The 12,089-nt window shown below is 33.2% G+C and overlaps 1 protein-coding gene across 2 annotated transcripts in view; it reads left to right on the top strand.

Moving 5' to 3' along the window:
* The window catches only part of PCDH10 (protocadherin 10), a 61,037-nt gene that overhangs the window by 28,445 nt on the left and 20,503 nt on the right, over nucleotides 1–12,089 (top strand). The gene's annotated exons all lie outside the window — the stretch shown is intronic.

The raw sequence follows: 12,089 nt of genomic DNA, 5'->3' as shown, positions 1-12,089 counted from the left end.
CAATGAAGGGATTACTATTAGAGAATTAAAAAAGTAAGGAAAATATTAGAATTCTAAACGTAGCAATAAAAGACAAAGTAGTTATCCAGGATGGTTCCAAAATCTTCAAACTGAATGATTGGGAAAAGATTCCCCCCCCACCCCCATTATACTACTACTGAAGTTCATGTGCTGGAAGACTTTATTTATTTTAAAGATTTTATTTATTTATTTGAGAGAGAAAGAGCCAGATTGGAGGAGCAGAGAGAGAGGGACTACCAGGGCCCGATCTCATCACCCTGAAATCATGACCTGAGCCAAAAACAAGTTGCTCAACCAACTGAGCCACCAAGGTGCGCAGAAGAGAATACATTTTGATTGGAAAACTAATAACCATACTACATGTTGGCAAATTGAATTTAAATAAAATACATTTTTAAAAGGAAAACTAATAACCAACTAGGAATACCCTTGAAAGTACATTTCAATAAGATGGAGAGAGATAGGGATCCCTGGGTGGCGCAGCGGTTTGGCGCCTGCCTTTGGCCCAGGGCGCGATCCTGGAGACCCGGGATCGAATCCCACATCGGGCTCCCGGTGCATGGAGCCTGCTTCTCTCTCTGCCTGTGTCTCTGCCTCTCTCTCTCTCTCTATGTGTGACTATCATAAATAAATAAAAAAAATTAAAAAAAAAAAAAAAGATGGAGAGAGATAAAATACTACGCCTAAAATATATATCGAAAGTATGAAATTTTTTACAGTCTCACGATGAATTGTGAGACTATAAAATGTGTACGTTATTAAATTAAGATTTTTGGAAGTGAAAAGTTGATGTAAGGAAGGGTGATAACTGAAAATACAAGTAGGCTGGAGTTATTTTTCGATAGGAAAGATTTGATCAAATGCATGTGACCATTAATCACTTTAAAAATGTTGTTTTAAATGCCATAATTAAAATTGTCCCTGTGTCTTCACTATTTCTGTGAATTGGCGACCAGATGTTCCCAGGATGAGATTTACTTGTGTCTCTCTGTGAAAGAATAAACAAGAAGCTATATCTTATTTTAGAAAAATTCAGTTTCACAGTTATAAAGTAAATTTAATGTTAGCCTATGATCATTATCTGCCTTATTTTTTCTTTTTTAAAATGTGTGGGGAAAATTTTTTCTATGCGTTTTACCTCGCTTTTGCTGTTGATAGTACTTGAGGCTTGAGATTTGGGACAGAATCATTTCTTTGAGCTGCTCCTTTTACCATTTTTTTCTCTCACAATTATCCTAAGTATTGGGTTATGAGCTCCAAAACACCCTGGTAATCATTTGATTGCAAAATATTTTGTTACATTTTGAAGATTTGGGGTGATGGAATACAAACTATTTCCAGATATGTGAAGGATAAACCCTAGTAGCTTTGCTGGGCTCTGTGAAGAGACACAGGTGCACTTTCTTTTGTATGCCTCAAACCCAGTCCTTTCTGCCCAGCTCACCAAAATTAATGAAGACTCCTCTGTTTTCCACGGGCTTCTACTGTCAAGTGGCATATTAATTCAGATTTATAGACGTTTGACTTCAGTAGTCTCCTCTAAAAATTTTAAGAAGCTCTCTGTTGTGGCCACAATGATGTTCACTAACTTTAAAAGGTTTTTTAGTTTTGTTTTTACGTTGAAACCCTGCCTACAGTTTTTGCTTCATGTCATTCAATGATTATCAGCTTCTCCATTCACCATTTTCCCCAGGTCCTTGTGCTTTGACACATTCTATTTTCCCTCTGGAATGCTCTCTCATATACAAAACCACAGCCCAACACATGAGTTTGGCCATCTCTTATCATTAATCAACATTCAACTCATTTTTCCTTGAATAAGGAGCCTTTCCAGACAAAAACAGATATACATTCTTCTTATTAACTTCTAGATTTTTATACAGGATTGCTGTTTTTAAAATACCTTGTAAAAAAAATTGCCTCTACCATTGGATTGTTAAATCTTTTAAGAGCAGAATCCATGTGTATTCATTTTAGTCTCAAATCCCAACATTTTGTTTGGAGCAAAGTAAACACCCGTAGGTACTTATAGACTACATCAATGAATCAACAAGTGGAACATCCTAAAGCTAAGAAAGCAAGTTTTTTTTGTTGTTGTTGTTGTTGTTTTCTTCTCTTTAGTTATCTAGATAGGTATCCTCCTGACTTACAAAATCAATATAATTATAATAATCTCTTAATGCCAAAGCAAATAATCAAAAACTCCCAAACCTCACCATTTTCACTCCTAATCATCATCTTGCAAAATTCGGAAATTTCCATGTACTTTTTATTCTGTTCTTAACTCTATTTGTCCTTTTAATATTTTTTCTGATCGATCACTTTTTCTTTAAAACCTCCTTAAGCCTCAAAGTGCCTGGCTGGCATCTAACTCTTGATTTTGGCTCAAGTCATGATCTCAGGGTCCTGGGATGGAGAGACCTGCGGTGGGAAGTGTGCTTGAAATTCTCCTCCTCCCCTTCTCTCTGCCCTTCCCCCACTCGCAAGTGTGTGTGCATGTGTGCATGCTCTCTCAAATAAGTACATAAATCTTTAAAAAAAAACTCCTTGAGCCTCATGTTTCACTAATGCCAACTGCTGATTTCACTAGTATATTTTTTCCAATAGTCTGTTGGAATTACATAAATTTACAATATATGTAAAAAATTAAGTAAATATGAGGTAGTTAAACATGAGCATAAATGGAGATCCATTGTTATACATGATTATAGGCAGGGACAGGAGATTATTGATAGTACAAGATAACTATGGCTACAGGCAATTTATCTGACTTTAAGGTTTGGCAGTTTCAGTGTAACAATTATTACATGTTTGGTATTTTTACTTATCATCATTATTGCATAAGTTATTTTCAGATTGTTTTCTTAGACAATTATTTTTCTGTGACCTTGTGGCAACTGAATAGCTCAAATACTTCTTTTGGAATAAGACAAAATTTTGACGTTTTGTATGAGAACTTTGTTAAACATGCAGGTAGGTTGGTACATTTGTCATGTTTTAAAAATGATATAGATATCTTACATATAAACATATATTGTCGATATTATTTAAATAGGATCTATAACTGGCACCAGCAAAGATTGTCTAAAATTTGAACTTTTTCCTAGATTTTTGGGATATTTTTCACAAATAGTAAGCATATAACATGACTTTTATTTTATTTATTATGTGAGTATTTACCGTAATTAAGATGAACCCTGTTTAAGCACAAAGTGTAAAGTCATGAGATGTAATATAACTGTTTAAGGACCCAAATCTTGTCATTTGCCTTGTACATAATTAATTTTTAACAAGCATGATATAATCTTATTTCCACAATTTAGCATTTTTGCTATTTTTTTAAAGGTGAGTTTGGTTCACTTCCTCTCAGTTTTTAAAGATTTTATTTATTCATTTGAGAGAGAGAGAGATTGAGAGCTTTGGTGGGGGGCGGGGAGGCAAGGAGCAGAGGGAGATGGAGAAGCAGGCTCTTTGTTGAGCAAGGAGCCCAAGGGTAGGTTGAGATCCTGACCTGAGCCGAAGGCAGATGTTTAACAGACTAACCCACCAGGGGCCCCGCCTATCAGTTTTCAAAGCTTTAATTATCTGGTAATAGGTTAGATTGCAAGAGCTAGAGGGAGGTTTAATGAGTTTCTGGAGATAACTAAAATTAAAATGTATACATACGTTTAGATTTTAGAATAAATGACTTAAAATTATATTTATTATGCAAAAGAAGAAAGAACATTTTATCTAATATGCTATATCTATCTCACAAAACCAAAGATTTCATTCAAAATCAAGGTTAAAATTTAATCACGACACAAAGAAATAATTCAAATGACAACCTTGCATTCATGTATGACATTAAATTCATTAAATATGAATTTGTATTGTAGATAACTGAATTTCATTTCTTTGTCTTTTGAATTTTATATATATATTTTTTACTTTCTTCCTTTGAATTTTAAATCTTAATTTAAAGTTTAAGAAACTTTGATGTCTTAATTTTAAATCATTTTAGATGGAAATACATATAAAATTATATGAATTCTAGTGTTATAAGATAATTAGAAAATATAATGCAACATTTTTCTAGAAAACACTGTAATATTTGCCTCACTGGTAACTAGTGTCATCTGCTGTGCCATGAAGCAGATGTCTTGGGATGGGGTTGCCAGGTTTAGCAAATAAAAGACATGACACCTAAATACCGCATGGGTCATTTGTACACCAATGAGTATTTCATTATTTATTTGAAATTCAAATATAACTGGGCATTCTGTTATTTTCTCTTCCAACCCCTCTCTGAGCCTGCAATTCCTGTTTTTAATCTGCTATTTGTTTTGACATAGAAGCAACTGAATTATGTTAGGGGAAATCAGAACATTAAGAATCTTAAATAAACAGCCATGTTTTTACACATAGTTTTTAAATCATGTGTATTGTGTGTGTCTTTCTTGAAAATAAACTTGTATAAATTGTGTTATAAGTATTTTATTTACCAATCCAGAAGATTTTCCACTTATTTTCATGGTTTAATTATCTAAGGTCTTATTTAAATTATTTGGAAATTGTATCCCTATTTAACTAGGTTATTAGTGTTTAAGAGATTAGATACATGGCTATATATTTTTTAAATGAAGGTCTTATGTATTTACTTTTTAAGCTTTTCCTATCTTTGCTGGAATATGGGCTTGGTTTTCATATAAAAGACAATGTGGCGCGCATCACTAGTAGTTGATCTGAACTCACATACAATGATATTTGTGGCAGATAGATCTATATGCATAAGATCCTTATACCTGTAGGAATGACCAATCCCATTCAGGCATTTTTTGTGCTTTCTGCTTTGAAAATTAATGCTAATTTCAATATTGCAGGGAAATAACTAATTTGATCTTCTAATGTTGTTTTGAAGAAAACTAGTTGAAATACGAGTGTCTAAATGTCAGTAAATATTATTGCTCATTAGTCTCAAAGAAAAAGAACCATTTATTCTTTAAAGGAAAATATGGATATTTTGTTAGAATTTTAGATACACAAAATAATGGTATTTGTCTAACTTAAATGAAAATATTCTTTGTCATTATTAAAGTGAGATAATTGAGTGTATTGTCTTCAAAAGAAATTTGAAGAGTACTTCTTTACTGCCCATGTAAAAATGTGATTTTCAAATAGTTTTGGAACAAATTAGTGTTCATATTTAATGGATTATGACAAAGGATTCCAGGAAAATTTTCAATGTTATCATAAACATAGAGGGCAATATATGTTAGAGTTCCATTGCCCGACTACATATCAAAATAGAGTCGAAGCACTTAAAAATGAATTCAGTCTCCAAACTTGATTTTAAGATACCAGTGAGGCAAGGTGTTTTTGTTCATCAAAAGCGCTTGATGGAAAGACTAGCGTGGGCTGGGCAGGGTTATGTCCTATTATTTCCCCCCTTCATGAAAAATTTGTTAAGCTTCCAAGGCATAATTTCCCACATTTCTAGCTGAGTTTGAGATAGATTCCTTGAATCTATAAAATTTTATACAATGCTTTGTCATAGTAGATTTTTATTTTTTTCGCAAATACTTTAACTTAAAAGTGTAATGTTTTTAGCATTTAAAAACAGATATTTAGCATATTGACAACTCTTGGGTTTAGATGGAAAAATTATGCACAATTGCTATGTTTTTAGCTATCTTGCATAAATCAATTTAGATAATGATAATAATCAAGGTGTATTGTCTAATTAAAGGAGCTGATACACTATCATTGGTTTTTTGCTATAGAGTTCAAAGCACTCTTAATTAATCTAATTAATTAGAGTTAAAGATTTTTAAGCCAAACAAAATTGGGTTACTATAATTGTACATCTACCCTGTCAAAAATATTAGTGGTAGCTGACATGGTTGCAGTAACCCACAGAGTAGTGTGAAGGTGATTTTAAAATACACGTCCCACGTACACACAAACACATGCAAATATATAGAAATCTCTAGAAGCCTATGAGTCCTCTATCAAGAAGGAACCCGGGACATTTCAAGGGGATTCATTTTCTCATACAAAGCTACATGAGGGTCATGGTAAATTGTCACAGTTGTGGAATGTACTTCTGGACAAATAGAAGCTCCTATTTTCAAGGTCGTTAAGTCTTTTAATTAATAACAAAGTTTGGCTTGAAAATAAACATTGAACAATACATTCTGAACTATTCACCAATAGTAAATTCAGGGCTTTGCAAGTGCATCAACTTTACTTGATCTTAGGGGGCTCATTACAGCTCACAAAATAAATCTTTTCTTTGCATATACCATTCTTAGTGAGAAAATTAGCTCTAATTCATGTATAATCCATAGCCTCAAATAGGTATACAGTGTTTTTTGGGGGGTTTTTGGGGGGTTTTTTTGTTTGTTTGTTTGTTTTTTAATTCATGAAAGACACAGAGAGTGAGAGAGACATAGGCAGAGGGAGAAGCAGGCTGCCTGCAGGGAGCCAGATGTGGGACTTGATCCCAGGGCCCCGGGATCACACCCTGGGCCAAAGGCAGACACTCAACCCCTGAGCCTCCCAGGTGTCCCAGTAAAAGGTCTTTATCACAACTAATATGTAGAAATATTGGTTGCATTAGATTCTTAGGGGAGATGGCGGCTATTGTTAAGTAACAAAAATTCAACCGAGTGCATTTTAAAGACCTAACTGGCCTTATTAAATGATTCACCAATCGGGCAGCATCGCATCCAGCAAACACTGGGGCTCTCTGAGGAATTTTACAAAATGGAAGGTTTTTATAGAAGGAAGGTGGGGCAAGAAAGTTATTAGCAAAAGGAAAGGACTGTTCCAGGCAAGGCTGCTTCTCCTTAGGGGGATAAAAAAGGGGTCTTATGCAGATTACCTCATCTTCCTTTGGGGAAGGGACAAGGCCCTTGTGTCTGACTCACTGCGCGCTAATTGCTAATCAGAAAGTTATCTTCTGACTGACTGACTGACTGACTGACTGACTGACTGACTACATCTCTGGGGGTGGTTGAAACTGCATTTAGATTAGGTAGGTATGAGGCTCCAGTTGAGGAATTTGGTCTAAGTGATGTCATTTTGAAAGACGAAAAGGACAGGCAGTGATTTTCTTTTTAATAGTAGTTAAGGGTGGTAAATTTGCTAGAGTTAAAATGTCTATGAAAAGGACGGGCTCAACATGTTGTCCATTTACTCGTTTCATTGATGCAAATTTCTATACCACAAAACTACGGTTGCCAATTCCTTATGTCTTCAAATACCCATGAATGTATCTTTTAACAAGCAGTTATTAATTGCAAATTACGTTGTAAGCATAACATACACATATCGACCAAACTGAACATTTTGGCTTTAATATGTATTTCTTGCATGAATGTTCTGAAGGATTGTTCGAGTCATTTATTTCACAAAGTTTTCTTTCTAAAAGACTAATCAAGTTGGAACCACTTTCTCCAGATGAACTCTTAATTTCTAGATATATTCTCTAACCCCTTAACTCTGTCAAGATAGAATAAGAAGCAGACTGTCTGATGAAAGGAAAAACAGAAATTTAGTGTGAGGATGTTGTGAATATTATGAAATAAATGTAAGAACTCAAATTTAGTCAAGTTCTTACAGCCGCTCTAAGCTAGTATATTCGGACAAAAGAAATATATATTATATTAACAGAAGGTTTTCAGTCTTTTTATAATTCATGATAAGTTATCCATTTTTTCATTGAATATATCTTAAAATTTAAAATCTTGTCATTTTTGTGAAAAGGAAAACATTTGCAATATGAACAATGTACAATTATATTTTAAAATATAAAAGCAGAATTTTTTTGTTTTTTTTGTTTTTTTAATAATAAACTTATTTTTATTGGTGTTCAATTTGCCAACATACAGAATAACACCCAGTGCTCATCCCGTCAAGTGCCCCCCTCAGTGCCCATCACCCATTCACCCCAACCCCTCGCCCTCCTCCCCTTCCCCCATCCCTATAAAAGCAAATCTAATATTGTTCAAGAGGGAAAATAAAAGACAAATCAAGCAGCGACCCACTTTTAACAGTTAACTGCTGCTATGCTCATTTCTAGACTTTACGGTTAAGACAGAAAAAAAAAAATAGCCAGGTTTTTAAAGAGAATCCTCAAAAATGGCTCAAGAATAAGACAGAGGGAAGTTAAAAGAATTGATTATTCAACTGGACAGATCTCTAATGGAGGCTTGCTTTTAAACGATCTTTCAGTTTATGATATGCTTTTACTCAGGGAACAGAGGGCAGGTGTTTCTGACTTGTATGAGGGGTAATGGGCTTTAACTCTCCTCTGCTAGATTCACTTTACATATAAAGAAGTGTCCTGACCCTGAGGCTCATTAAATATTTGAATGTGCTCTGGAGTAGGTTACTGATCTCAGCCTCTGGAAGTTTTTCACTGCAGTGGAGTCTCAATCATCTGGGATATTGGAAAGCTTTTCTTTCTTTCAGTCACAAAAATAGGTTAGATCGCTTCACACCTTTCTTCTTTCCTCTCTTTCTTTTTTCTTCTTTTTAAAGATTTTATTTATTTGAGATCAGAGAGAATGAAAGAGAAAGCATGGTGGGGGGTGATTGGGCAGAGGAAGAGGAGAATCAGGTTCCCTGCTCAGCAGGGATCATGACCTGAGCAGAAGGCAGACGCTTAACAGACTGAGCCACCTAGGTGCCCCTGTTTATTGATTTCTTTAGCTTCTGTGGTTCACATACTGTCATAAAATAGAAATGGTATTTTGCTTCCTGTTAGGCAGGTATAGAAATGTGAATATTCAAGTCATTGAATTGCCATTTTAATATATCATAACAAATTATTTTTCACCAAGCTAATTGTACTATTATTATGCATGGTATAAATAGGATATCAGGACTGGCATTTTTACAATTATCTTTGCAACATACATGCTTATAGTCATTGATCAGAATTTGTAAATGTTCCAAAGTTTAATATCATACTTAGGACAAATTATCAAGGGCAGTAACAGGATTCCACATATAAGGAAAGATATTTAACCTGGAACTTTCATTAAAAAAATGTATGTTTAGTATATGCATATATATATATATATATATTTAAAGATTTTATTTATTTATTCATGAGAGACACAGAAAGAGAGAGACACAGGCAGAGACACAGGCAGAGAAAGAAGCAGGCTCCATCCAGGGAGCCTGGTATGGGACTTGATTCTGGGACTCTGGGATCTTGCCCTGAGCCTAAGGCAAATGCTCAACTGCTGAGCCACCCAGGCATCCCTGCATATGTATATGTTAAATACATACATACATATATATGGTAAATTGTAAAAAAAGTAAATATTTGAATATCTCTTTTCCATTAAGAGTGTTTTTTTCATCCTTAGTTCGGACAATAAATGTCTTAAATATGAGATTTCTATGACTTATTCTGAAGAATAAATGCAGTGAATGAAAAAGTAGAAGTAGGGACACCTAGGTGGCTCAGAGGTATTTGCCTCTCTCTCTGTGTCTCTCATGAATAAAGTATTTCAGAAAAAGAATAAGTAGAAGTAAAAAGAAATACTAACAGTCCTTTTCCTATTATTTTAGATTTGACTGAAAAAAAAATCTTTTATCTATACCAAGTGACCAATTCCCTACATATGCTGATGAATAGCTAGGGGGAAAATATATTTGTGAATTGAAAAGAAAAATCAGAAAATTTTCAAGTATGCTTTCATAATTCCCAGACGTATGTAGAATACATCATAAAGCATAGAGATTCGATGTATATGACCCATTCTCTCTAGCCCGAAATGCTTCAGCAAGCGCATAGCCATAACAATTAATGCTGTGGAATAACTGTCCTTGGCACTGACTCTTAAATGTAATAACATTGCTATATATATGTGTGTGTGTGTGTATTTATACATATATAATATACATATATTTGTGTGCTACTTGTTCAGCATTAACCCAGACAGCCCTCAAAGATAATGAGTATTCAGTATTCAAACTCAGCTCTTAAAAGCCTTGAAACAAAATGTATGTGGCTATAACTTTAGTAATAATATTTATTTTCTCTAGTTTGTCTGGCAGTACTTCACATTTGGGAAATTTGCTTCAGAAATGGAAGAAATCTTTCCTCCTGATTCTACTTTGTTCTGACCTGTAACCATAGCCCTTATCACTTGTCCTATTCAGATGGGAATTCCTGAGTTAACAGATAGGTAGGAGGAGGTAATTTAATAAAAGGTGATTATATTATTCATACAACAGCTGGAATAGGTGCGCTTTAAATAAAAGCAGCACACATGCTGCAGTAATTAAAATATGCATTTTAAGCTTATGTTTAGATTTAAAATAGCAAGTATAATGTGTGCTCAATTTCTGTTTTCTTAAAACTCTAAACTATTTTAATAATACAATTTCTTTTTGTATTTTGACTAAAAAAAACGAACGCATAAGATCCATGCTAATAGCTTTTCCCATAAGTAGTATTTTAACCTAATTAGAAATATTTTGCTGATTTAACTATGTATCAGGTTGACTAATTTCCACATTATACAAAGATGCAGTTTTTCAGTATGTGAATTTTTACACAAAATAAGTTACTTTATAGATTGAAGACAGGTCAGTCTTGAGTTTCTTTTGTCCTTGTCCTTGAACTACTAAAAAGATGTTTCCTATAAATCAGTATTTTGAGAAAAAGCTTCATCCTGGAAGTAATATCGCTAACATATTTTGAGAACACTAATATTGTTTATAGGGTGTTAATATCTCCTGAGTTTTCCATGAAAGGACAGGATTATGTCTTATGCAATTATTAATAGCGTTCCCTTTTACTCACATAATTGTTCAGTTTGGACAATAAATTATTTGATCACTGTAATTACTTGCCCAATTCATTTTATGAACTTGAATTTCTGTGGTGCTTAATTATTCTAATTTACTGAAGAATTTTAAATTCTGAGTGGTATGAACAAAATATATTCAAGTCAGATATACTCAAGTTTATCATGAAACAGTATTTGAATTCAACAGCATAGGAAAATAGGATTTAATTATTTAAAAAGGGCAAAATTTCTATTCGCTTTTATAGAATAGTCTCTACAGTATTATTACCAGGTAAGTTATAACTACCAGGTAGTTTTGTGTTGTAGCTAACTTGTTTTATAATTCATCATACTATATAATATTACAAAACAAAATATGTTTTGATTTTTTTCAATACTAGTTACTATATAGAACAGGTATATAATCATTGGCACTTTATTTCTGTCAATGACAGTACCTGACTTTTACAATTTTAATTGACGTGTCTACTAAACAGTAGCCTAGGGAAGCAATGTTTGATAGTCTGGTTCACAAAATGAGCTTCTGAAGAAAAATAAATGAGAGAATTAGGGAAATAAATTAGGAAAAATATATAACCAAATAACCCACTTGAAATAAATGGAAATACCATAGAGGAGGAATTGAACTACCACTATATTCTTACATTTGTGTAAAGGAACCCCAAAAAGAAACAAAAAAAATCCAACTATTCACCAGATTGAAATAATTCAGTTATGCTATTTAGAGTAGTTCTTAATTCTTAATTCTCTCTCTCTCTCTCTCTCTCTCTCTATATATATATATATATGTATATATATATTTTTTATTACAATTGATTTTATACAACCAAATTACCTTTCATCAAAATTGAACACAATTTTCAGTACATTTTTATTATATATCTATTATGTGCCAGATTCTGACTGAGGGAATGCAGTTTTTACTCTCATTGTGCTTATTGCCAAATATAAAGATTATGGATAGGTGGGAATAAATATCCATTATTATTATAAATAAATAAAATACTTAAAATCTTAAAATCTAAATGATTGAATTTGGAAATTCTATTTCATAATTCAATGCATTTTATAAGACTGGGCCAAATTCAATAACTTTTTCTCTTTTCACCTTTACCTTATTTATAAGAAAACTGATTGCTTTTAGGGGATAAATTTATATATATATTTTTTTTTTATTTTTCAGACATAAAAAGGTTTGATTTTTGCATAATCTCAAAGATGAGATAAAGTAAACCTAGAGAATGTGAAGCATCC

This window comes from Canis lupus, chromosome 20, assembly GCF_048164855.1.
Source record: "Canis lupus baileyi chromosome 20, mCanLup2.hap1, whole genome shotgun sequence".
Lineage (NCBI taxonomy): Eukaryota > Metazoa > Chordata > Mammalia > Carnivora > Canidae > Canis > Canis lupus.
This window is presented reverse-complemented; position numbering and strand designations above follow the sequence as displayed.